Source organism: Mastomys coucha, unplaced genomic scaffold, assembly GCF_008632895.1.
Source record: "Mastomys coucha isolate ucsf_1 unplaced genomic scaffold, UCSF_Mcou_1 pScaffold6, whole genome shotgun sequence".
In the NCBI taxonomy this organism is placed as follows: Eukaryota; Metazoa; Chordata; class Mammalia; order Rodentia; family Muridae; genus Mastomys; species Mastomys coucha.
This window is the reverse complement of record NW_022196912.1, coordinates 102,908,648-102,935,666: the sequence shown is the minus strand read 5'-3', so window position 1 is coordinate 102,935,666 and position 27,019 is coordinate 102,908,648. Positions and strand designations below refer to the sequence as shown.

At 41.0% G+C, this 27,019-nt stretch overlaps 1 protein-coding gene across 1 annotated transcript in view; it reads right to left on the bottom strand.

The window, feature by feature from the left end:
- Positions 1–26,493, bottom strand: part of Nrxn3 (neurexin 3) — a 1,683,426-nt gene extending 1,656,933 nt beyond the window's left edge. Inside the window, exons 1-3 of the mRNA XM_031355959.1 lie at positions 26,380–26,493; positions 22,681–22,751; positions 10,023–10,283 (exon numbers count right to left, since the gene is read on the bottom strand). The gene's annotated coding sequence lies outside the window, so the exon portion shown is untranslated. The remainder of the gene's footprint in view (positions 1–10,022; positions 10,284–22,680; positions 22,752–26,379) is intronic.
- Between the last annotated feature and the right edge of the window lie 526 nt (positions 26,494–27,019).

Here is a 27,019-nt window from a genome sequence, read left to right as displayed (position 1 = left end):
TGTGTGGCAGCAGACAGGTATGTGCAGCACTGGAGCCATAGATGAGAGCTTTCTTCTTATCCACGAGTTGGAGACAGAGAGCAAGAGACTGACTCTGGCATGGGCTTTTGAAATTACAAAGCCCACTCTGAATGACACATATCCTCCACAAGGACACCTCCTAACCCTTCTCCAAACAGTTTCACCAACTGATGGCCAAGCATTCAAATATATGAGCCTATGGGGGCATTCCTTTCACACTATTACACCAGGCCAAGGATAAATCTAAGATTCTGCTTTTTGAGCAAGCCCTCAGTGATGCCCTGCTACTGATCCATGGACAGCATTTCGAGTGGCATGACTTTAAAGGAGAACCCATGGGTTATATAGCCTTGATGTTATTAACCCTCTCCAAGAGGGAAGGATCAATGTTTCCAGGACATAGTTTGCAGAATTTAATACTCTCATGATGCTCTTAAAAAAACAGAATGTGCTATAGTTAAGGTTGAATGGGCTTGGAAAATATGGGATGCTGTATATCTACACCACACTTACAAGCAAAGGTATAGAGAAGTCCTATTCCATTATTGTGCCCCGTTGTGCCCCAAGAAGGATGCCCTCTTAGAGTCAGGGAAGAGTTAGCCTGGAAATAAACTACCTGACCGCTCCAAAGTGCAGAATCATTTAAGGTATCACTCCAGCGTTCTTAAGGTTATCTGTCAAAGGGAAGCAGTGAATCCATCAGTTTTAGAGCTCTTGGGCTATAGATATTTAATACAGAGTACTGGGCATGGTTTAGCCATTTGCCTTTCAGGAGAAAAGAAAGACTCCCAACTTTCCCATAATCTTTGCTCCTCTGTTACAAAGATTCACACACCAGCATCCCATCAATACAGTAAACATTTGAAGAGGATCCAGGGGACAGACGGAGACCCAACAATAAGACTTAGCATGTCTGTCTGTGCAGATGTCACACACCAGACCTATAGGGAGATATTATTTCCTGTTGCTGATATGGTTTGGACATCTTCAGCTACTGGAACACCAGTACTGTGTCATACTTGTTACAGTAATTCTGCTTGTTCAGGAAGGGACCTACTACCACTTGGACATGAGTCTATCCACTCAGATATACCTTCTCCTCCTCCCTCTTTCCCAGGAAGGCAAGAAAGGAGGTGTCAAGATGGTCTTCTAATGGCTGACCACACAACAAGGTCTCAGATGTAGAAAAGGGTCCCCTAGGGGAATACTTCCAGTACCAGAGCACTTACATCACAGAAATGTGCTGAGATGAAGAAACAGGTCCTTTGGGACTTCATCCATGCAAAGGAGTCCAAGGAAGGCAATCTAAAAAGCTGTGACCTTAGCAACCAAACTGGGACTCCTAGTCAGCCCAATGAAGGTAAGGAAATCCTTTCTCTATGAGTTAATTTCTATTCTAACCCTATCCTTGAAGGGTTTCCACAACAACAAAACTAGAGAAGAGCATCAAAACCCAACTGCAGTTCTCCTATCTTAAAAAAAATTTACACTGCCAAAAATCACAGCCCCCAAGAGAAAGAGTCACAGAAACCTACATGGACCTTACCTGCAAGGCTTCCCAGGAGCTCAGGAACAAACAGACCAAGAAGCGGAGGGACTTGAGGGCTGGAAACACATCTTGATTGATAAAGTGCTTATTGCACAGAACTTAGGACTTGAGCTCTGCCAGGCGGTGGTGGTGTATGCCTTTAATCCCAGCACCTGGAAGGCAGAGGCAAGCGGATTTCTGAGTTCGAGGCCAGCCTGGTCTACAGAGTGAGTGCCAGGACAGCCAGGGCTATACAGAGAAACCTTGACTCAAAACAAACAAACAAACAAACAAAAACAAAAACAAAAACAAACAAACAAAAAAAAAAAAGACTTGAGCTCTGTCTCCAATATCCGTCTAAAAACCAGGTGCATTGTTGTGCAGCTGTAACCCCAGTACCAGGGAGGCAGAGATAGGAGCATCCTCAGGGCTCACTTGCCAGCTAAGTTAGCTGATTCATTGAGCTCCAAGCTCAATGAGAGCTTAGTTCCACAAACTAGGGTGAGAGGAGATTAAGAGAAACACCCAAGATTGATCTCCAACCTCCATGATTATGGACACACACTCTGAAACATGTGTACAGATACATACACAAAGGAACTGATGAACTAACCAGGTATTTTATTTGTTATAGTCCACTGTTATGAAAAATAACACATACTCAGCCTCAGCATCAGGAACACTGAAATTCTGGGACACCTGAAATGACTAGAGACCTGCCAAAGACCTCTGAAATAGTTTATTTCTTAAATGATTTTGTAATGTTCATTAAAAAAAAATACATTAGTGAGACTGGTTGTGTCATTAACCCTTTAAGTCATTAATTGTAAGCCAATAGTGCTACAAACTAATAAATTATATTAAACTCCTTAACTCCTTACTTAACAAAGTATGAGCTAACAACACAGACTAGGCAGAGCTGAGGTCCCAAGAGAGAGAGATAGCAAACAAAAATGGAAGTTAATGACACTTCCTGGGGACATGAAGGGAAGGTTGGATGAATAAGGGCACAAAGTACTTCAGAGGACTTTTAAGTTATTACTTGTTAACTCTAACTATGTCCAAGTTAAACCAGCTGACAAAGAAGCTGGAGTACATTATGTTCTTTAAGAATTTCAACATTCTTAGTATAGTATAGTGAGGGCAGGGACATCAAGTGACACGTGATAATCACATAGCCGTTAAGGCAGACTGGTCATATGAACACAAAATTCCCTTTTTGGTACAACTGCACAAAACTGTCTCCCTGTCCAGCCCTACTCCCTGGAACCCCTGGTGAAGGGGATAAGATTGGGTTGAAAGAAAGGAAAAGATGACCATGTAGAAAGAAGTAGGGGAAAGTCATTATTCTAATTCACCATTTTCTACAGCTGCTCCTGTCTCCTATTTCTACCCCTAAATCAGCCCTTGTAAGCACCATCAGAAATGGAGTTCAACATGAAAGTTATCTCCCTTCTGAAGTTGACTTTTGACATCTAGCTATGACATTGGCTTCAGGAAGCCAACACTGGAGTGCAGGTCAGCTGTCTTGCCCACTTAATTCATTTCCATGTCTCCCAACTTTCTAGCAATTGGAAAGTCACTTCTACTGACTCAGCTCCATATTTAAAATAGCAATGTCTTTAGGGAAGTTAATTCTACCAGTTAGTCACACCTGAGTATGAATTACTGCTTCTCACCTGATCTTACTGCATAATTGGAGGTTTGCGAGGGGGGAGGGGGGATGCAGAGCTTTTAGAACAAAGGTACTTGGAAGAGCACCTTGGTGACCTATATAATTACAACATTCTTTAGAAACTCAAACTGCTTCTGATGCTATATTAAGCCTACCGACTTAGAGTAAAACTTGTGTGTTCTAACTAGTTTTTAAAATCTAGAAGACATCTTATAAAAAAAAAAACCTGACAAATATGAAACATTAAATTCTTAAATAAAAATAACTTCTGCGTGGCAAAGAAGTCACAGTATTGTCAGGAGACAGATAATAATCAGGAGAAAACTTCCTACTCTTACCATAAAGAGCCTATATTCCTAATACATAACGAACTATCAGAATCTGCAGGAAAAAAATAATAACAGAATGGATAAGAATAAAGTCCATTTAAAAATGGAAAAGGGATGTTAGAGTTTGCTGAAATAGAAATGCAGTGGTTCTTAAGCCTGTGAAAAGATGCTCTATTCCCACTGTAATGAAAGAAACTCAAATTAAAATAGACTCGATACTATTTTTCACTCATCAGATTGGCTCGAATCCAACCATTTGATTCTCTATTTTGCGGATGAAGCTATATGGAAAGAGTTACTCTCCTATATTCCTGGTGACAACAGAAACCCATGCAACCCTGGCAGAGGACAATTTGATAGCAGAATCTATCAAAATCATAAATGAATAAGCTCTATAAATCTGCAGTTCTATTTCTGGGAGTTTGTCCCAAAAATACACTCATATGTTTGCAAAATACCATATGTACAAGGTTATTAATTGAAGCAATAGTTCAACACTAGACTGAAAAAAGATTGGAAACAGTCGAAGTCACCAGAGATAAGGACTGGTTAGAGGAACTATCCAACACCACACAGTTTCGTAAAGATGCTGCCTGTCCACAAACATGAGAATATCGCTAAGATAGATCATAAGAAGCAGCAGAAAACTAGGTGTACTGTGATTATTTCAATTATAAAGCAAAGAAGAACATCAGAGCAAATAAATCTTTATTGGTATCTACTTGCAAGCAAAAACTCCAGAAGCTTATCTGAGAAACTAATGACAGAGGTGCTTGGGGTTGGAGCTATTATTGGATGGATGAAGGCGGGATGGGGCAAAGATCTTTAACCATTTGAGTACAGTACTCCTCCTTTACCAATAATTTCCCTTTCTAATGTTTGTTACCCCTTGTAAGGTCCAAAAGCATGAAATATAAAATTCTAAGTACTGTTATAAAATTCCATGCCACCTCATCCCATCCCATGAGGATGTGACTTATGCCTTTGTCTAGCATATTCACTCTGTATATACTACCCATCTGTCAGACACATAGGAGCTATTTCAGTTATCATGATGGTCAATGTAACATGATGTTTGTGTTCAAGTCATCCTTAGTTAATAAGTAATGACTCTGGTAATTTTATCACAGTACATTGTTATAATTGTTCCATTTTGTTCTTGTTGTTAATGTCTGACTATGAATAATTTATTGGTTAAACTTTAACAAGAACATGCATTTAAAGGAGAAAATGGTATATCAAAAATGGTGGGCTTTGATACTATATGCTGTTTGGGCATCTACTGGGGTCCTTAAACATACCCAACAAACTATTATATAGTACCCCTTCAAAAATTAATATACATAGTACAGCAAGAAAATAAGATGCTAAATAAAAAGAGCTCACTCAGTGCTTACAATAGATCCACATAGATCCACACAAAGAAAGCCACAACGAGGACCAGCAGTCTCAATCTGGACCCCCGAGATCTCTCAAACACTGGACCACCAAACAGACAGCATATACCAGCTGATATGAGGCCTCTACTTACAGTAGAGGACTTTTAGGTCTGTGTTCATTCAGAGATGACGAGACTGGAGGCCCTAGGGAGTTTAGAGGTCAAGTGGGGTGGGAGGTGTGGACATCCATGTGGAGACAGGGGGGGTGTGGGGAGGAGGTATGGGATGTGGAACAGTCGGAGGGTGGATCAGAGATGGGGGAATAAAATATGGAGTGTAAAAAATAAATTAGTTTAAAATAAATAAATAAAGTTCTGAATATCATTTAAAAAAGAAAGAAAGAAAAAGAACCCATGTTGCAACCAGAAAATGAATCATCTAGTCCAGCTGTAGGCCTCAGGCCAGTTATTTCTCTCTTGACTCAATTCACCAGGATCATCATACCTCTATACCACCAAGGAGGATAGCTCAGAAGCAAGGGCCAGCTATACATCTTTTGGGATGGAGCTCTGCCATCTTTAAAGCATAGAGAAGATGTCTCTGTGATCACCAGGTGTTTGCCATGACTGGCAGGTAAGCCATTCTCCACACCCAGAGCCAAGCCCTTCTCTTCTTCTTTCCCTCACATAGGTGTTTGATCAAAGTGAGGGACAAATCTTGTTCTAAGTTCCAGAACTTTCCTTATCTGGTTGCCTCAGTTTAGACTTCCCTAAGACATTCCCAGAGACAGACCACATGAGCAGTTTGTCTGAAGAACAATCTTAATGAAACACAGTAATGGTATGGAGAAGATACAGGGAAGGGAGGGATTCTAAAGGAGAGCATCAGTGACCATGTCACCACTGTAGGAAAACTGGGATTCCCCACCACCAAGGAGCCTCCTGAGAGGCAATGAGAACACACGGCAGGATTGGTTCCCAATAGGAAAGAGCTGGGATATTGGTCTACTAATAATTCTCATCCCTCGCTGGCCCCTGAGGATGTTTCCCAAAGGTTTCTTCTTCATATATACCACACTGAGAGTTGGGATCTCAATACAGAAACCTAGGGGTATGCATTTAGTCTATACCATACCCTACTCAGAGCCTAAAAGATTGAATTGTAGGAAAAAGGACATAGATGTGCTAATAAGCTCTTGTACCCTATTGTGCAGTATGGTAACTATTGTTAATATACATCTCAGTTACCTACAAGAGTGAATTTAAATGTTCTTACTTGGGCTGGTGAGATGGCTCAGTGGGGAAGAGCACCGACTGCTCTTCGGAAGGTCATGAGTTCAAATCCCAGCAACCACATGGTGGCTTACAACCACCCGTAATGAGATCTGATGCCCTCTTCTGGTGCGTCTGAAGACAGCTACAGTGTACTTATATATAATAAATAAATAAATAAAATAAATAAATAAATAAATTAACTGACTTAATTCAGATAGTGTTGTTGAAGCAACACTATCTGAAATATTTAAAAAAAAAATAAATGTTCTTACTCCCAAATAGTAAGTATTTGATGTAATAAATATGCTAATTAGCCACATTTTACTATTTCACTATATATGCATGTATTCAAGTATTATATTCTATAAATATATATAATTTCATCAATTAAGAACAAACTGAAAAACACTACTTAAGAAGAAAAATACTATTGAAAGATCTTTTCTTTCAACCCAGATAGAACAACAGTGATCAGGTTTGCTCTCCTGCTTGAAGTAAGCAAAGGAAATGAAGAGAAAAAATTATTTTCAAAAAACAAAGCCAGTAAGTGCTGGAACAAAAGCAGCTTGTGAGGCTAGCCCTGAGATTGCCACAGCTGGCTGAGGCTAGCCCTAAGACTGCCACAGCTGGCTGACTTGAGAAGCATCCCTGCCTCCATGGAAAGTTTTTATTTGGTTAGTTTAGGGGTTTGGGGTGCTGGGGACTGAATCCAGGGCATGCTAAGCTCATGTCCAACTACTGAGCTATAATCCTAGGCCCCAAAGAAATATATTTCAGAGGAAATACTATTATCAGGCATAAAGGTCATTTAACAAAGGTATCAGTTTGTCAAGATGATGTAATCCTAAATATCTAACATCTAGTATTCAAGCAAAGACTGATAGAATTGTAAGAAAAATAGACAAATGCACTCATACTCATGTGTTTCCATCCCTCTCTCTCAGAAAACAATGACACAAGCAGATAGCTATCAGGGGAATATGGATGACTTTAGTGACGTCACTGCCTCATTTGACCTAGTTGACATTCAGGGAACTGGGTACCCAACAACAGCATACGTGCACCTCTTCTTTGAGTACATCCAGAATATTGGCCAAGATAGAAAATATTCTGCATTGAAAAAAAAAAACACAACTTTCAGTAATCTTAAAAGTATTTAAGTCACGCAAGTATTTTCCCTGTTCATATGGAATTAAATATGAAATTGGTGTTATAAAGATTTCTGAGAAGTAGTCAAATATTTAAAAACTAAATAATACATTAAGACATCTACAAGTCAACAAAGCAAAATGCAGGAAGTATTTGTAATTGTGTGCAAATGACAATAGGACATCTTGAAATTTATTTCATCCTACCAAGGTGGTACTCAAAGGAAAAGGCACAGCACTAAGTACCAAGAACTTTTATCAAGAAGAAAGAGGAACTTAAACCAATCACCTTGACTTCTGCCATAATAAACTAGGAAAAGATGGAAAGGGGGAGGGGAGAGGGAGATCCATGAAAATAGCTAGTTCTTTAAAACAATAAATTTTTTTTAGCTGATAAAATTTCCTTATCTCTATAGGCAGATGGATCATGAAAAAAGAAAGATACAAACCACTCTCCAGTGAAAGAGTACATCTCCAAGAATGAATGAGCAGCACATGCTAGACTTAACAGATTAAAATAAAAGTGCACAAAGTAGTGTGTGTAAAGGAAGGTCGGTAAATCTGGACAGAGATGAGGAGGAAAGGATTATATCAAAACACACAGAATTCTCAAAAAACTAATAAAAATGAGAAAAGGAAATAAGAGATATAGAACCTCTTCAAAGGTTCTAATCATATCAAAGTTGTAAGAAGATAATATCAATAACTTTGTGCTAATAAATTCAATGACTGATAAAATGGTCAAAGTTTCTCAAAGACACAAATGGCTAAAATTCATTCTAAAATAAATGTGTAATCCAAATAGTTGCCTGTAAAGGAATATTTACACAAACACACACACACACACAAATTACAAACATGGTGGACTATACCTGCAATTCCAGTACATGTGATAATTGCCATGAGTTGGAGGTAAGCCGAGAAAGAGAGAGAGAGAGAGAGAGAGAGAGAGAGAGAGAGAGAGAGACAGACAGACAGACAGACAGACAGACAGACAGACAGAGAGGGAGAGAGAGAGGGAGAGACAGAGACAGAGACAGAGAGAAAGAGAGAATAAGAGAGAGAAGTGGGAAGAGAAAACCTTTGGTCCTATATGGCTCCATTGGTGAATTGTATCCTCAGGAAAAGAATTTTACTAATCATATAGAAATTAAAATTAAAAATTAAAAGGGAAGGAGAGTAAATCAAATTTAAAGGAAGCATGAAAATTAAGTAATAGAGATGAGAGTAAAACCCATGATAATAGAGGTTTAAAAAAAAAAAAGAAAAGAAAGAAAAAAATTATGAAAGCCAGAGCTAGTTCTTTAAAACAGTTCTTTTAATTTCCCACAAAATTAAAATGGAATGAATATTTAACATCTCCTTCTGGGCAGCCAGTATTTTTCAAACATAATACAGTGTCAAACAAATACAACCTAAGAAAAGAAATTTACAGCAAGAATTCCTCATGAATGTGAGTGTAAAATGTCCTTACAAAATTTTAGTACATTCAACCCAATAATATGGTTTTAAAAATAATCATATATCATGACTGAGATTTATCATAGAATTCAGGGTTGGTTTAATATCCAGTCACTGCAATTCATTACATTAACAAGCTAAAAGAAGAGACTAACTAATAATATCAACAAAAGTGTAAGCATTTGAAAAAAATCTTGGCTTCTAAAATGAAATTCTCAGTAAGTCAGAAGGAGATTTTTATCAACCTGACAAAAAGCTGTTGATGAAGAACTCACAGTTAATATTGTTTTCCTCTAAACATCTTACAGGCATCCTACCAACTTTAGTTGGACAAGAAAATCAAACAAAATTATCTAAATTATGTTTTATTAAGTTTTGTTAACACATAATAATGATTTCATTATGACACTTTCACATATTCATTGTACTTTGCTCTCAGTCTCCATTACCCTCCTTCATCCCTTCTCCACTTCCTCTCACTAAGTCCCCCCATAATTCTCTTTCTGCTCTCATGTCTCTATACATACACATCATATGTAGTTTAAACTAGATTTTACATATACAAAAAAGCCTGAGATGTGGTTCCTATATTAGGAAAGTAGAGGAAAAATTGTCTTTACATGAAGACCATATACTATTGCTATTGTTGCTATTGCTGTGTTGTTCTTCTTAGTTTTGTTTTCATTATTGGATTCTCAAGGTTTTGTTTGATTGCTTTCTGATTTCTTCATGTAAATATTTTGTGGCATATATTTCAATAATACTTTCCCTCCCTCAGCCCCTCCCAGATCCTCTCCATCTCCCCACCTACCCAATATCTATCTACCTCTATTTTCTATTTATCTCTAAAAAATGAAAATTAAAACAAGTAGATAAACAAAAACTCAGTAAGACAAAAAACCACCAATACCAAAACAAACAGACTGCAGAGAGAGAGAGAGAGAGAGAGAGAGAGAGAGAGAGAGAGAGAGAGAGAGAGTCTATTTTGAGTTGGCCAACAACTTCTGGGCATGGGGGCTGCCCTGCAGTGTGGTTGATGTACCAAGGGACAATGCATTGGGAAAAAACTGATTTTTTCCTCTCCTAGCAAGTTTTAGTTATAAATAGCTTCTTGGTTAGAGTATGACTTTGAGGGACTCCTCCATCTCAGTGCTAGGTTTTTGTCTTGTTTGAGCTTGTGCAGGTCTTGTGCATGCTTTCATACTACCTTTAAGTATCACATCCTGTCGTGTCTGGAAGATGTTGTCTTCTTGGAGCCACCAGCCATCTCTGACTCTTACAATTTTTCTGCCTCCTCTTCCTCATAAATCCCTGAGCCTTGATAGCAGGTGTTTGATAAGGATATCCATTTAGGCCTGAGTGTTCCAAAGTCTTTCACTCTCTGCACACCATCCAGTTTTGAGTCCATGTTAATTTCTATCTTCTTCAAGAAGAAGATTCTCTGATGAAGGTTGAATAATACATTGATCTGTGGGTATTGACAGTATATCATTAGGAGTCATTCAATTGCTATATTCCCCTACCAGAATTCTAGAAGTAGAATTATGAATTCTATAAGTAGGGTCCATGACCTATCTAGTCTCAGGTTCTTGGCCTCTTAGACAATGTTGAGTTTTATCTCATGGAGTAGGCCTTAAATCCAATTAAAAATAAGTGTTTTTTTTATTCCCATAAAATTTGTGTCACTATTATACCAGTGGATCTTACAGGTAGATGCCTGTTGTAGGTCATGGTTTTATAGATGGGGGACACTGATTGATGATTACCTTTCTCCTCCAGTAGAGTGCAAAGTACATTTCCAGTACCATGAATGCTAGTCAATAATGGGAAGATCCTAGTTGGGCACAAGATCAATTTCTCTGTTTGTTACCATAAGTAAGCAGTGTCTTCTATAATGGGGCTTTCTTGTCATGTTGCAGAGAGTAACAAATAGCCTGTAATATTTGGTAGTGAACAAGGATATATGGGACTCCTTTGGCCAACAACTCAACAAGATGTAACCCATTCTGGCACAAAGAGTTTATTTGGTAGCATAAGATGTCTAAGTGGGGCATTGCCTCCCTCATTATATGGTGACTCCATAAATTGTTCTTAATATTAAATAATATTCCATTGTGTAAATCCACCCCTTTTCATTATCAATCTTCACAGAGATTGAAAAAAATCTTAAACTTCATAGGGAAACACACCACACCACACACACATGCACACACACACACACACACACACACACACACACAGGCACACACAAATAAACATAAACCACAAGATGGCTAAAACAATCCTGAACAATAAGAGAATTGCTGGAGCAATCTCAGATTTCAAGTTGCATTACAGAGCTGTAGTAATAAGATCAACATGGCATTGTCATAAAAACAGACATGGTACTCAAAGGAAAAGAAAACACAGATATAATTCCACACACCTACAGACACCTGATTTTTGACAAAGAAGCCAAAGAAATACACACTGGAGAAAAGACAGCATCTTCCACAAATGATGCTGTGTAGGGGGTCCAACTGCTGGTCAACCTGGATAGAGACATGTACTAGAATAAAATATATCTCTATCTATCACCCTACACAAAACTCAGCTCCAGAACAATCAAAGAATTCAACTTAAGACTAGGCATCCTAAGTTTGGGAGAAGAGAAGTGAATAGGTTTGAACTTAACACAAGAAAGAGCCTTCCAAACAGTACACCAATAAAACAGGCATTCAGACCAACAATTAATAATCGGGTCCTCATGAAGCTAAAAAAAAAAAAAACCTTCCACACACCAAAAGACACCATCATTCAAGCAAAGTGGCAGGCTACAGAATAGGAAAAAATCTTTACCAACTATACATCTCCTAGGAGGTTAGTTCCTAGAATATGTGAATAATGACAAAAAACTGACCAGCAAGAAAACAAATAGCCAAATTTTAACTTGGGTATAGAAGTAAGCAGAGAGTTCTCAAAAGGCAAAACCCAAGTGTCTTCTTAGCCACCAAGAAAGGAAAATTAAATTAAATTTTTCTCTTACTCTAGTCAAAATGTCCAAGATCAATAAAACAAAGGACAGCATGTGCTGGAGGATCTAGGGAAAAGGAGCCACTTATTTACTAATAGTGGGCATACAAACTTGTACAGCCTCTATTGAAGTCAGTATTAACATTTCTCAAAAAGATGAAATTTGACTCATCACACAGTCCAGAGATTGCACTCTTGAACATTCACTCAAAGAACTGTACCTATCACTATAGAGATACTTGCTCCTCCATGTTCATTGCTATTCTGTTCCCAGTAACAAGAAATTGGAAACAACTTAAATATCTGTCAACTTATAAATGGATAATGTCTTGGTTTCTTTTTCTTGAGACAGTCTTACTATTTAGGCCAGACTGGCTTAGGTTCCTAATTCCCCTTCCTCAGCCTCATTAGTTCTAGAATTTTAGATATATATCAAATTGTATTTATATAATAGTAATGGACAATTAGATGCTGATTTTTAAATGTTTAGAAGAAAGGGGAAGTATTTCATGGTCCTTTCAGGTTGGATCAGAGGCTCTTAACCTGAAGAGCCAAATAAACATGGAATTTCAGAAGAGTATTTAAAACATACAATTATTCTGGGACACCTTTTCTTGTGTTCTTCATCACTCTGTATGGATGGTGCAAAAGATCCAGGACCTGAGATCTGAGTAACTGTCTAAATCTTTCAAAGAGTAAGGGAAGAAGCCTATTGACCCAGTGGTCTAAGACAGCTCACCTTGAGACCTTGAGGAAATACTTCTATTGTTAAGTAGACTCAGTTGCCCCATCAAGAGACTCAGCAAGCCTCTAGCTCAGTGACCCATGAGATGCCAGTTCTCCTTCCCACAAAAATAAAGTGCTGTACCCTCTCTCAAGAAAGCTGGTGGCACTGGACTGATCCTATGGCATGAGGGTCTGCTAGGATTCATAGCAGAAGGGGGAAAGGTCAGAGGGCTGGGAAGGAAGGAAGCTTAGCCTGTCTAGGCTGCCTCTGTAGGCTAGCAACAGGGAAGTTCCTAAGGTGAGGGGAAAGGATGTAAAAGCTGTTACCAGAAGTTCAGGACCAATGCATTCCAAGAGTTCATCCCTCAAATCTAACAGAGTCCAAAGAGCCACACGTTTAGCCCCAGGTGAGAAAATAGAGGGGAATACAGCCCTATCCGCTGGCAGACAGCCTTGTGTATGTCACAGGGGTTGCCATGACAAATTCCCACAGGCTGGGTGACTTTATCAATAGAAGTATTTCCTCATGGTCTTAAGGTAAACAGTCCAAGACCATAGAGTCAATATTTGTGCTGACTTCTTCCCTTCCTGCTTGACTGGATTTAGAATTACTGAGGGGGAAATACCTACCATTCTAGACATATCTGTCAGGGAGTTTCCAGAGAAGCTTAACTGAGAAGTCCCACCCTATATATGAGCCAGATTCCCTGGCTGAATAAAAGTGTGGGAGAAGAGGAAACCTGGTGAACATTAACGTTCATCTCTTTGCTTCCTGACTGTGGAAGCAGTGTGAGCCACTCCACACTCCTATTTCTGTACCTTCTCTACCAGAGTAGACAGGTCCCTCAAACCATAATCCGAAATAAATGCTTTCTTCCTTAAGTTGTTTATAAGAACTTGATCATGCATCAAGAGATGCAAGTAACACAGTAAGATTGGTTTCCTCCAAAAGGAGCTAACACAGTAGGGACTGGTTTCTTCTAAGCCACTCTCCTTGGTTCAGAGCACACTGCCTTTTCCTGTCAACACATGGTCTTTTCTGGGAATGTGCCTGTGTCCAAATGTCCACTCCTTGTAAGAACACAAGCCATATTTGCACAGATCCCACTCAAACAACCTAATTTTGACTTCCTAGCTTCCTTGTATAGTTATATTTGGAGGTATCTGGGGTTAACATTTCAAAATGTGATTGGGGTGGACAATTCTGCCTTTAACAGCCCCTCACCCCCCTCCTCCTTCCCCTGCCTTGTCCCATGTCTGCAGCTGCTAGGAGACCCAGGGTCCTTTGTCTTTTTCCATCACCATCACAGATCAGGTCAGACAGAAGTAGGCTATTCTTACACACACCATCTTCCACTTGGTTCAAAGCCCACAGCCATTTCTCCCTCCAGGCCCTATCATCAGATTTCCACCTCCCCCACCCCAAGAGGGACTCCAAGCTCCAAGCTCCCCCCTCCCCTTCCCCTCCTACTCCAGTGATGCATACCCCCCTCCCCCACCCCTGCTCAACCCATCTCAGGATTACCACATTTAGGAAACCAAAATGACCTATTTAGGCTGTGACCCAGTTACAACAGAAATGCCAGTCACACTGTCCAGAAGGGGGAAACTGGATGACCGCAGATGCAATTGATATTAGGTCAAGGGAGCTATGAGAGAAGCCTTCAGTGGCTCATCTACCAAAGATGCTATTGCAAAGCATCCTGAAGGATGGTTCCTAAAGAAATAGGAACAATTCCCAGGAAGCCCCAACCCCACCACCCTGCTGTGGCATCCGAGTACTGTGTAAGATTTGCCAGCCTTGTGTGTGGCTAGGAAATGAGTGAAATAGGTTTCATTTGTCTTCTTTTGTTTGGAGGTGGGATGAACATCTCCAGCCATCTGGAGCAAATACTATCCCAAGAAAACACGGCAGCTCATTACTCAGACATGGAAACTGAGGCATCAAGAGGACTCCTGGTACACCCTTCCCTAACTTCCTCAGACCAAGGAAGGGCAGGATGGATCTGGAGACTTCAGAATTTGACCCTTCTGTAGCAAAAGTCAATTTGGGTAAATGTCTAACTCTGAAAAGTGGCTTTAATTTTTGAAGGGAATGACCCGTTTCCCAAGGATACTTGAGTTCCTAACCCCTGAGGCAACCCTAAGCCAGTTACACTCTCCATTGGGAGCTTAAGTCTTAGGAAGATAAAAGAAAATGGCTGGGTGTCTCTAGGATCCTCCAAGACATCTGTCCATAGGACAGACTCGGACTCAGAGCCTGTCTCTTCAGATAACTGCAGCAACTCTAAGACTTCCTAGTTTTCACCCACTTGGCTTGTATTTAGCCAGGTCAGCTGACTCACTGCCATCAAAACAGCCATGAATGATGCTATTTTGTTATAATCATACCTCAAAACCTACATGTGGTAGATGGTCAATAGCTTTGTTTTAAATGGGAAAGGATAAACAACTAATATGGACCCTACAGTGTTGCATGGAGCTTTTGCTACCCCTCCTAAGCTCTGGGAATGGACCACACTACCAACCCCAGCCCAAGAACATTGAATTCATGGATAAAAAACACAGACACACACAGTTACTCCATTTTAACTTGCCTTATTGGCTCAACTGCTGTAATGACTTACAACTATTGTAACTGGCAGAGCTAAAATAGCAATCCTCAGAGCATGGCCCTAGAGCTAAAAATAACAAAAAAATAAAAAATAAAATAAAATAAAAACAAAATTGTGCCTTCTTGGGACGGTGGGTCCTGAACCTTGTTTGGGCAGCACAGTAGAGTTAGCCCTGGTGGAGGGGGAACGTGAGCTAGCCCCACCCCTTGACCACCTTGAGGGAGAGGAGCAGGAGTGATACCCTGCCTGCCCACAGCCCTGAGGTAATTGAGAGAGCTAGTCATTCAAGCCGGACAGCCAGCCCAGCCCCCTGCCAGTGGCAGCACTTGGGAAAGTAGAGCTCAGACCTTGACTGGGCTGCACAGTGGAGCTGGCTCTGGAGATGTAGGTGTGGGTAAGTCATCTCCGAAGGCATTAGAACAGATGAGCTGACCCTGCTTCCTGCAGATGGTGGCATTGGGTGGCCTAGCAGGAACAGTGCTGGAGAGCTTGCCCTGGTAGTGCAGATAAGGGAGAGCCAGCAGGAAGACCAGCTCAGCTATGACCCAGGTCCAGATCCAGGGCACTGCCTAGGCCCACCCCAAAATTTACAGCATCTGTAAACTATTGGGGCATGTGAGAGGGCCAGTCCTGTGGATCCAAAACTGCAGGATCTCATGACAGGACAACAGGATAGCTGGAAGGAGTCCGGGTAAGAATCCAATATTGACTGTGTCCCAAAAGCCAGAAGCCTTGAGCCAGATCAATGACTCATTGCAAGTAAAGATTATGGACAGGGGGGTGTACTATGGGACATACTGACATACTACAACTTCTACAAAATATTTCTATGCTTTGTTGTTTGCGTGTGTGTGTGTGTGTGTGTGTGTGTGTGTGTGCTTTTAATACCAGTCAAAGCTGAAACAGGTATATAGATGGATGTAGATGAGGATGTCTGAGATCTGGCCTGCTAGGAGAAATCCCAGGTCTCTTAAAGCAGTGGCTCACTCAGCGTTGCACCTGACTGCATAACCCACATAACAAACTCTGGCAGAGAGATGAGAGCACTCTAAAGATCAGGCTGCCCCCTTACTCCTAGAACACAACTCTCAGCATACCCTCTTACCCTCAACTCTATCTTCCTAACTCTTCTTATCTTCAAAGGGAGCAAAATAAATTAACCACATCAGTCTCCTTCCTTCTCCTTCCCCCAAGTCTTTGGTTTGCTACCATCTACACCAACCATCCAAAGCACGATGTTTGGAAATCTGGACACCCTTGTCTTAGTGGATGTCTGAATCCCAATTCCTCCATGCATGTTTTACTCTTCAGTGGAGGAAATAAGCCTTTATGGATGCTAGTACGTTTATGAGTTTAAATAAAAACAACGACGTATCTATTGACTGTAGTTATTATGTTCCATTTTGTGAAATGTAACTGCTGCAAATAAAAATAGGCTGGCTGGAGTCAGTGTACATCAGTTCCAATAATGACATTGTCAGTCCCATTGTGTGTATGTGTGTTTCAGTTCATGTTCCCTGGGCTTTCAGGAAAGGAAATGGACTGCTTCATGGAGCGTTTTCTAAGTACTCCAGGTAGATGTGAATGTTTATTAGTGTCATGAAATGCATCTGGCAGGCAAAGCCTAGACTTCACAGTGAAGACCATAGTGCGATTGCTCTCATATCAGAGAGAAAGGGTACCCCCAAGCCATGCGGTGTGTGTGCAGAACCTGCCATGCATGATACCTGGGCCAGGAATGAATAGTTATGACATGGGTCCCTGACTTACAATGGTTCAAGTAATGACTTTGTGATTTTACAGTGAAGTGAAATATGTATTCGAAGAAACCAGATTTAGAGTTTTTAATTTTGCTCTCCTTTTATACCAGCAATCTGTGATAATACTCTCTTTTTACGAGTGTGTCTAAGTGTTTATATATAGGTAGCTATGAGATGCATGGGCACCTATATACATGTGTGCACATATGGGGACCAGAGGTGTCAGGCATCTTTCTCTCAATTGTTTTCCACTTTACTGAGACATGGTCTCTTACTGATTCAACTAATCTAACTGGTCTACCTTGGATACCCCCATCCCTGCCTTCTTAGAACTACCAGGTAGGCTATCATGCCTATCTAGCTTCCATGTGGGTCCTAGGGACCTGAACTCTGGTCCTCACATTTGCACAGCTATCACTTTACCCACTGATCCATCTCCCCTGCACAATGTATAGTAACACTCTTGCAGTAAAGAACAGCAGCAGCAAACTGGAGCTTCCAGTCAGCTCTGCAATCAAGATAGGAAGTAACTGGTACGCCAAGGTGTACTGGGTGGCTAAGCCATGATGTTTGGTAGTTCACACATATGCAACATGGTTGGTTCTAGGATACAGTCAGCCTAACCCCACTGTGAGTCAAGGCAACTATTCTTATTTAGATCTATCCTCTGAGTGCAGTGTGGTTAATAGCAGAAAGAATATCTTTCTGTCCTGATCCTCTCTGGTTTCTAGGTTAAGTACAGAGTTGTCCTTAGCACTGAACTACCTATATTTAATTCTCAGCTCTGTCTTTAGTGAACAAACATTGTGAACCATCGAGCATGCAGAAGCATGTGTTTGAAGTCTGAAGTTAAAGCATCAAGTCTAGGATCCTCTGGAGTCAGCCATTCTTCTAGAATCTCACATCTTTTTATCTCTTCAATGGTATGGAGATCATAGGACCTATTTTGGAGTTAATGTGATAGTTAAGTTTAAAACAAATCACCTAGCATGCTTAGCTCCAGGCCTGACACTTGACAAGAGTCAGTGTGAGCTTCTGCCAGCATCAGTGTGTCAGTATACATGCTAGTTATCGTCTTAGGTGACACTTCCGTTTAGTCTCCTCTTTCATTGTCCCCATCACCAGGTTCATACTGATACAACCTCTGTGCCCAATAACTTCAAGATATATATTAGGGTTTCTCACCTCCTACTCCATATATATTGTCCACATGAAGGAAGCTGTTTGCTAACATGAATGTATATATGCATTTAAATCATAGTAGTGTTCACACAGCAGGAAGAACCTTCAACCACTGTGCTATGACAGAACTTCATTCTTCACAAAGATACGATGTTCTATCTTAAGACTATTTAGTCCCATTCTTCGTTACCATAACCAAATAACACAACCTGGTTAGCTTGCAAAGAAAGCAGGTTTTATTCTGGTCCCAATTTCAAGAGCATGATCACTGATGAAAGCTTTCTTATTGCACTGTGTGGCAGAGGGCATCTGGTGAAGAGAGCCTACATAAGAAATAAATGCAGGTTGGCTTCTTAGAGACACTCTCTCTGAACATAAAACTATGTAATTGCTCGTGCCTGTGGCAGAAGACCCGGCAAAAGCAATAATTCGGATTTATTCCAATGTCCAGCTTGAGAGGACATTTTGACCAGGAAGACACGGCAACGTAAGTTTAAGGCATCTGGTCACACTGCCTCTGCAGTCAGGAAGCACAGATTAAAGAATGCTGGCAATCAACCTAATTTCTCTCTTTTTTTTTTTTAATCTAGACCAGGACCCTAGCCCATGGAATTGTGCTGACCACGTTAAAAGTGGGTCTTCCCTCTCCAATTACTTCACTTAGAGACTCCCTCAGAGAGATGCCAGAGGTTTGCCTCCTTGAGGATTCTTGCTTCTGTCAAGTTTCTAGTCAATATTAATTAGCACAAACCATTAATTTGTTAACTTGTTAATAAATGTGTGGATAACTACATTCATGAAGAAAACCACTCTCATCAGTCTATCACTTTCAAAGGTCTGATTTCTCAACTACTATTAACACATAGAGCTTTGGGTATGAAGTTTTTAACAGATGAAATGTGGGGGGACACATTTAAACTCTAACACCTTTCAAAGTGACTTTATCTGGATGTAGAGTCTCTGCAAGTATTTGACACCTGAGTAAAGTCATTCCTAAAGCCACTAACTTGTGTTTTTCTAATAAGGGGCATTTGAAGACACACAGAAGGGAGACTCAGCTATAAGCGATGGAAAGACAGAGTGTTGCCTCTATAAAGCAAAGAATGCCAAGGGCTGCCAACAGCCACAGCAATAGAGAAGGATCCTTCCTGAGAATCTTGAGAAGGGAATATGACTTTTCCAACTACCTGATTTCAGGCTTAACAGCCTCCAGCAATGTGAGAGGATAATTTCCATTCCTTAAGCCACTAGACTGTGACACTTGTTGTAGCAGGAGCACATGTGCGACAGGAGTGTGTGGTCACATGCTTCTCCCATGCATTCCCTGAACAAGGTTACACTGAGACACACTTCATACAGATGTCTCATGGGATCTGTTGCCCAATTACCAAAACTGAGAGCTGCTGCATTAATTTTAACTCCTCCCTTTCTTGGTTCTTCCCTCCTCCTGCTCTATAGAAAGAGCCCCTCAGTTTATCCCACTTGTTCTCCACTGTGACTAAGAAATACAGCATGGAATGTCTTGGTTTCCCTGTGACCTAACAAGTTCATATTTTCCCCAGCAGCCTGAGCCCAATCCCTGATCTTAAACATTCCCAGGCATTGATATAGGTGTTTTAGTTGTTGCCTTAAACAGGACTGAAAATTAACCCCAGCAAGCCCTGAGCCAAATTCCTCAAACTGTCATGCAATTTCTATTACTTTCACTATAGCCATACATAAGTAGAACAGTCCTCTTTATCCTCGAGAAAACCTGTAAGAAAGTCCACTATAAATGCTTTGAACTGACCTCTTGGCTTTATGTCCCTTTCTTTAGAATGGCAGTTAGTCCTATCCCAAGACATTAGAGAAATGTCCTTCAGAATATTCACTGCTTGCCACCACTTTGAGAATGACTCTAGCCTAGGTTCAGTCAGACCAGATACCAGATGCCAGATACCCAACACCTATTGACTGAATGGACAAATAAATGAAAATATCAAAGAAGACTCATTGCTGCCCTCAAGAAGTTTTCAATTGAACAGTCAAAATGGAACAAGCATAATATCAGGAAATAAACTATAGGCACATTTGGAGAATAAAGAACTTAAAATCCCCAGGACATTTACTGGCTCAGCATGTATAAGGATGACTAGCCAGTCAGTCAGGTTTCCGTAGCTTTGATCCCTGCCTCCCTCTGCCCACATATCAGGTTAGGGTTCTCAATAGCAAACCACAGAATCCATTCTGGTGGTTTAAGAAATGAAGGTATTCTTATTAAAGATGCCAGGGAATTTATAGACTTCCTTAAGAGATGTAGTCTCAGAACAATATGGAATCACATCATAAGGGTTTCTCTGAGGAATGAACATCCAGGGGAGAAAATAACAACCATAAGTCAGCTTCTTCAGGCTAAGTAAACTGGTTTTCCTCTATGATCTAAAATCTAGGAAATACCCAAAACAGCTTGGCCTTGGGAAGAAGCACATAGTCCATACATCACTCCATTATCGAGTCAAGTCCATGAAACTGAGCCCACCAAGCCTCTCTTCCTCCCTTGGTCTTATGTTAGAATCCTAAGCCTTTTGGAGAAAACCTGAATAGTATCTCTTTTCAAGACTTTCAGAATATCTTGGTCCATTTTATACTGCTGTAACTGAATTTCAAGGGACTGGGTAATTTCTAAATAAAAGAAATTTACTTTTCATAGTTCTCAAGGCTAAAGGAGTCCAAGTCAAATGGCACCATCTGATGAAGGCCATTTTGCTGTATCATCCAACTGTTGGAGAACAGAAAGTCCAAAAGAGAAAAAGACCAGACACACAGCCTCGATTATTTTATAACCAGCATGAGTCTATTCATGACAGTGGAGCCTTCATGACATAAAGACCTCCCATCAGGTCCCCTACCAACACAGTCACATCAGAACATAAATCCCCAGTATAAGCTTCCTGGGAACCAAGATTACTAAAGGGCCCAAGCTGACTATTCTCTAGCCCAGGGTCACTGATGCTCAAAGTCTGGTTGGTGGACAAATGGTGTCAGAATTACCCAGAGCTTGTTTGAATTGCACTATCTAGGGCTTCGTCCAAAGCAGCTGAGTCAAAATCCAAAGTCAGACACTAGGTTAGTAATGTTAAAGTTGGAGGATTCCTGAAGTGGTACACTCTCCTCCGTTGCAAGGGTGCTCTAGTCATTAGAATGCCCTAGAGAGTGTTTTAAAAATAGATTCCCAGATGTCACTCCTCATAAAAACATGTAACGGGCCTGAGGTGTTGGGGTAGGGCCCAGACATCTTTATTTGCATTTTTAAAGTTTTTTGGCAAGTTTTACATTTAGCCAGTATTAGATGTTACCACCCTACCATGTTAAGTTTTGATCTTTCAGCAACCATCCTTACTATTTAGCATCTCTTCAGTCCTGGGAATCTCAAGAATCTATAGTCCAGAGAGCACAGAGAGTCACTCAAGAAACCTGCTGATCACAGTCCCCATACAGAGTGGGAAGATCTGAACAGAGCTCCCTGAAGACTCAAGCTCTGATACTCCTAGCATTGGGCCTCACCCTACTCTATGACAACCACACTGGAAGCCACCTGTAACCCACACTGAGCACTGAGTATATATAACTGGTATGAAACTGTATAGGAATGAACTGACTTATAATTAACAAGTTGACAGTTACAGGTTCTGAGTATTTCATTAAACACATTCATTTTATAACTTTCATATGATCTGGCCTGTGTTTTATTTTCCTCAAGCATAAATGTTTATTTGGGCCCAAGAGGAGATAATTTATGCATTCTTCTACCAGTCACTGTGCCTAAAGCACTGATGGATGGGAGGGCAGTGGGTCTGAAGCAGGCTCACAATGCTAGTGAAGTAATCCTTGGTTGCCATCCTCAGAAACACTGGCCTTCAGATGTGAGGGTTAGTCACATGGCAAGGCTGTGTTGGGACTAGCAGGGATGGAGAGCCAGTTTGGTTAGAAGGAGGAGGGAGGCAGGGCTCTATTGATCATCAGGAAAAACCTGATTCCTGAAGAGACCTGGAACCAGAGCACATTGCCTATACTGTTATCTAAAGCAAAGAAGGTTGTAGGAAATACTACAAGTGCTCATACAATCAACACAGATAGGACTCTGTCAGTGGGACTACTGTTAACACCAACACTGAGGAAAGCCAGCTAAATTTGAAAGAGCAATACAAAGTATACCAGCATTTGGAAAGTGAGATTATTTAGAGACAGGAATCCATATGATCCCTCATTTGCAAGTACAGAAACGGGTGCAGAGAGGTTTCATTTCTTATTCAATCCACAGGGGATTTTGTACTTGAAGCCACTCATCTTAAATCAGAGCACAGGTCCTCGCTCCCTGCCCCGTGTTACCTTTTCAGCCCTGGCAATAGGTTAGAAGCAGGTCCTGCTAGAAACACCTGCTCCAAGGCTCTAAGCAGATGGGTCCAGGAAGCCTTACTACTGTGGTGGTATCAAGAGAAATGAACCCTTCTAGAAAGGTAACAGAAACACAGACAAGGAGATATAACACATTCTGATGATAGATTGCTTAAATTATGAACTTAGTGTTTACCTCTCTCTGGTCAGGTCTTGCTTTAGACATTCGGTGACCTTAAAACACAGTGAGTTGGCCATATCAGCTGCCTGGAGATGGGGGAAAGGGGGCAACAAGTACTTTATTAGTTACTTTATGCATTACTATGACCAAATGCCCGACAAAAAGAATTTTTAAAAGAAGTATTTATGCTGTCTCAGTTTGAAAGAACAATCCATCACTACAGAACAATCATAGCAGCAAGGGTACATATGACGGCTAGTCACACTGTATCTGAAGTGGAAAGAAAGGATAAGATGGATGCTGGCACTCAGCTCTCTCCCTGTTTTATTCAGTACAAGACCACACCCCATAGAATGGTGCCTGACCCCTACACCCAGGGTAACCTAGCATCAGGTTAAGTCCTCACTTCTTAGCTAAACCTTTCTCGAAAAACCACCATAGACACACCTGGAAAATGTTTCCAGTAAAGCTAACATTTAAAGTTAATCATCCCAGGCAGCGTCCCAATGGCACCAGAACCCTGCACCACCCTGTCCTTACACAGACATAGCCAGTGGCCCCACGCCTGGCTTCTGCAGGAAGCCACTCTGACGCCAAGGCTTCAGGGCCTTGCAGTCTGTCGGATGTGGAAGCAGATGTTCCCCCTTGCACGTGGCAAGCTAGCTTGGTGGAGACAGACAAGCATCATTGACCATGATGGCAGGGCAGCTGCAGAGAACATGAAGAAGGTACCAGTTCTCACTCTCATCCCATCTCCACTGGCAGAACAGTTTCAACCTGCTGAGGCTACGGAGAACGAGGAAACTGTGTGCCCATGCTCCATGCTCCATCCTCCTTGTCATTGCTGCCAAGCTGAACACCAAGGCCGGAGACTTGGAGAGCAATGGAAGTTGCAGCTACCTGCCCTATACCCGTCGGGGCCTGGAGATTCTCTCCCTCCTTACTTAGTACAGGCTTCCCATGCTTATTCTGCTGTGACAGAGTCACCCTCTTGTTACAGCATTGTCATTATTGTCCTGTGTGTCTATAATTAGTGTCCAGGAAAGACCCAGAGTATATTACAGAAAAATGCATAGAAAATGCCATGTCAGAGTGAAGCAGGGATCATCCCCAGATAGAAGGACTACTCCTAATATTAGTATCATTTCTATCGGCACTTTATTCTCCTTACATACATTCTACTTTTAGCTAAGTAAGCTAATTGGCATGTTTTTCCCTGGATCCTCTTTGTATGTTGAGAGTGAGGCCCTCTACCTACACCATTCCTAATGGCAAACCTCATGTGTCATCAATTACTTAGGGATAGGGATGTCCTCGGGCTAAAGCAAAACCTAACTAGAAGGTATTAGAACTGGAAAGACCGTGTGGAATGTTAGAGAATCTGAGACCCATAAGGACACATGGGTTGAGGTAGCGTTAGGAATCTGTACGTGAACTACATGTACTTATATCTTATTCTTCCCTCTGGTTTCCCTTAATGCTCCAATTTCATTTGAATTTCTGTATCTTTTGCCTTCACTAAATAACCAATGAAAGAGTTTGTTTGGCCTTAGTCCAGTCTTGAAGAGAGGACTAGCTCTTCTCTGAGTCCCTCTTTCAGTGGTCGTAGTCATCAGGGCTCAAGGACCCTTCTCTGAAAGACAGGGAGCTTTGAGTGGAACCTGTGTCATGTGTGCCTTCCCTCCCTGCAAGGCTGTATGACTCATGCTGAAACACGTCTTATAGCTACAAGAAGTATTAAAGTGGGGTCATTTTAACAAGATCATAACTTATGTGTATGCACACACACACACACACACACACACACACACACACACATCTCTCATTCAATATAACTGGCCACTATCTTTTCTGAGGATACTCCATCATCAAAATCAGGTCTCCCTTGTTGCAACCCTCTGGGGGCACTTTTTTTCATACACTGTTTTTATACAAGTCACCCTTTCAAGTACTATAATAGCCTTTCAAATAATGAGTCACAATCCACAATCTCTGGCCAAACCCAGTCTATCATTTGTTTTGTGAATAAAGTTTTATTGGAACATAGTCATGTTTTTCTTCTCAGTAATTGTCTATGGCCCTTTACATTAAACAACAGAGTCAAGCGATTGTAACAGGCTGACTGGTCCCCAAATCTAAAAATATTATCTGGTCCACTTTACAAGATTGCCTGATCCTGCCATGGGCCTGTCAGACAGAAGTATGAATGGTGTCCACAAGTTGTACAATAAGCACCTCTGAAAGGAGACTGTAGGCAGGGTTACTCCAGGGGACATTCCTAGTGCATCTGTCACCATTTTCAAATGCTTCACACAATAGTTATAAAAAGATATAAATGGATAAAGGAACACACAATACTTTGTTATTCTCTGATACCTTCCAGATCCTTGGATTAGATCCTAATTTTGTGTATTTGTTCATTTGATTTTTAAATTGAGGACCTTTTAGATGGAGAGAGGGAGGTAGAGAGGGAGAGAGATAACCATAAGTCACAAAGAGTCACATACACATTTCTAACACTACCTTAGCTTGTGTGTCTTTATGGGTCTCAGATTCTCTAATGCTGCACAGGGCTGCTAAGGCAGAAAACCCCAGGATGGGGGAGGGACTCTTCCCCAGAAAAAGGAGACTAAGCAAATTGGACTGCAAACACTGCTCACGTGACCCATAATCAGAGAAGCTGAAATATTTCCCTTCCATGAAATGCTTTACACAGTTAACTGCTTTCTGCAAATCTTTCCCACTCTTTAAAAATGTTTTAATATTTTTTGTCAATTAGCTGCTAATTCATTTTAACACCTACTAATCTTCATTTTTTAAAAACTAATTTATGAGCTAACACGGGGAATTTCTGTCATCCCACCTAAAAGAGAGAACTTTGCCATACCACAGTTCAGGCCTGAGAAATTTGGTTATGAGTGTCATCCCTGGTTTAATAATAGATCTTGAGTCCAGGGGAGACACAAACACCTGCACCTAAAAGTTGTTATTAACTTTAGGGTAAATTGTGGCTCGATATACATTAAAATTATTAAAATGTATGCATTAGATAAAGATCTGCTGCTCTAGTTCCTGGCCTTGATCCTATTTCGGCTGCATTGAAATTGTTTCTTTGAAAGACTTGCATCTGGGACAACTTCAGAATAGCTAGCTTACTTGGTCCAGCCTTTCAGACTGTCCCAGCTGGGACTTCAGGGTGGAAAGAATACATCCCTTCCTCCCATGGGAGTCACAGAGATTACAGAATTGTCAGGCCTGGAAGAATAATTGCCTGAGCCATTAATTCTCCTAAGCATTCCAAAATTTCTCTGTTCAATTTCATAATTTGAAGATGTTCATTTTATGAATATATCCTTCCATGATTATTGTCAGAACTGGGTTAGAGACAGATTGGAGAGCAGGTTCTGTCTATCCCAACAGACAATGAGGTAAGTAGTCATTCTCATTCATTCATTTTCTCTCTCTCTCTCTCTCTCTCTCTCTCTCTCTCTCTCTCTCTCTCTCTCTCTCTCTCTCTCTCCTATGCCACTGCCTCTACCTTCCCCCAAAGACCCTCCTGTCTCCCTCTGCAGGCCTCCTGCTGGTCACTATGCTCTCTCTAAGGCTGCATACTCCACCATCCTCAGGAACCAGGACAGAAGGACCTAGAAATTAGCTTCATTGGCCCTTAGTTGCAGATATCAGGCAACAATTCAACATCAACCAGACACAAACCTGTAAGGAAGGGATCAGCCAGTGCTACCAGCTTTTCCCTGCAGAAGCCCAAAGTCATTGTCACAAGGTGGACAAGATCCATGGTAGCAGAGAAGTGCTAGTACTGGAGAAGTTTAGTATTGTCCCTCGAGTGGCTGATATAGAGCCCCAGAGACCAACTTTCCCTCTCCTCTTGTTACTTCACAAAGCCATGATAATTCAGAGAAAGGGAGGGAGTGAGAAGTGCCTACTGACACTTAAGGAGCCCAGCATTGGGCATAGTCACCTTTGATACTCATCTTTATCCCAGATAAAGAAGAAATTAGCTATCCAATGTATACAGTAAGTCATAGGGCTTAGGTCTTCCCAACTGCCAGACCTCTTCAGAGCACCTTCTGTATGCCTGCCATGTGCCAAGCCCCAAGAAATGGCTGTGGAAATACACAAATAAATCAGAGATGCATCAGTACTTGCTACTGCTACATTTGGAATCACCTGAACAGAATTCTTTTTAAGAAGTCCTGGCCAACATTCCATAACATTCCATTTATGAAACTCTAAGGAGAGACCCAGGAAACTTGTGCGTTTTAAAGATTCCCAAGGGTTGATACAGACATGTCAGGAGGCAATTTAGTTTCCTTTCTTATTATTTAAATGCATT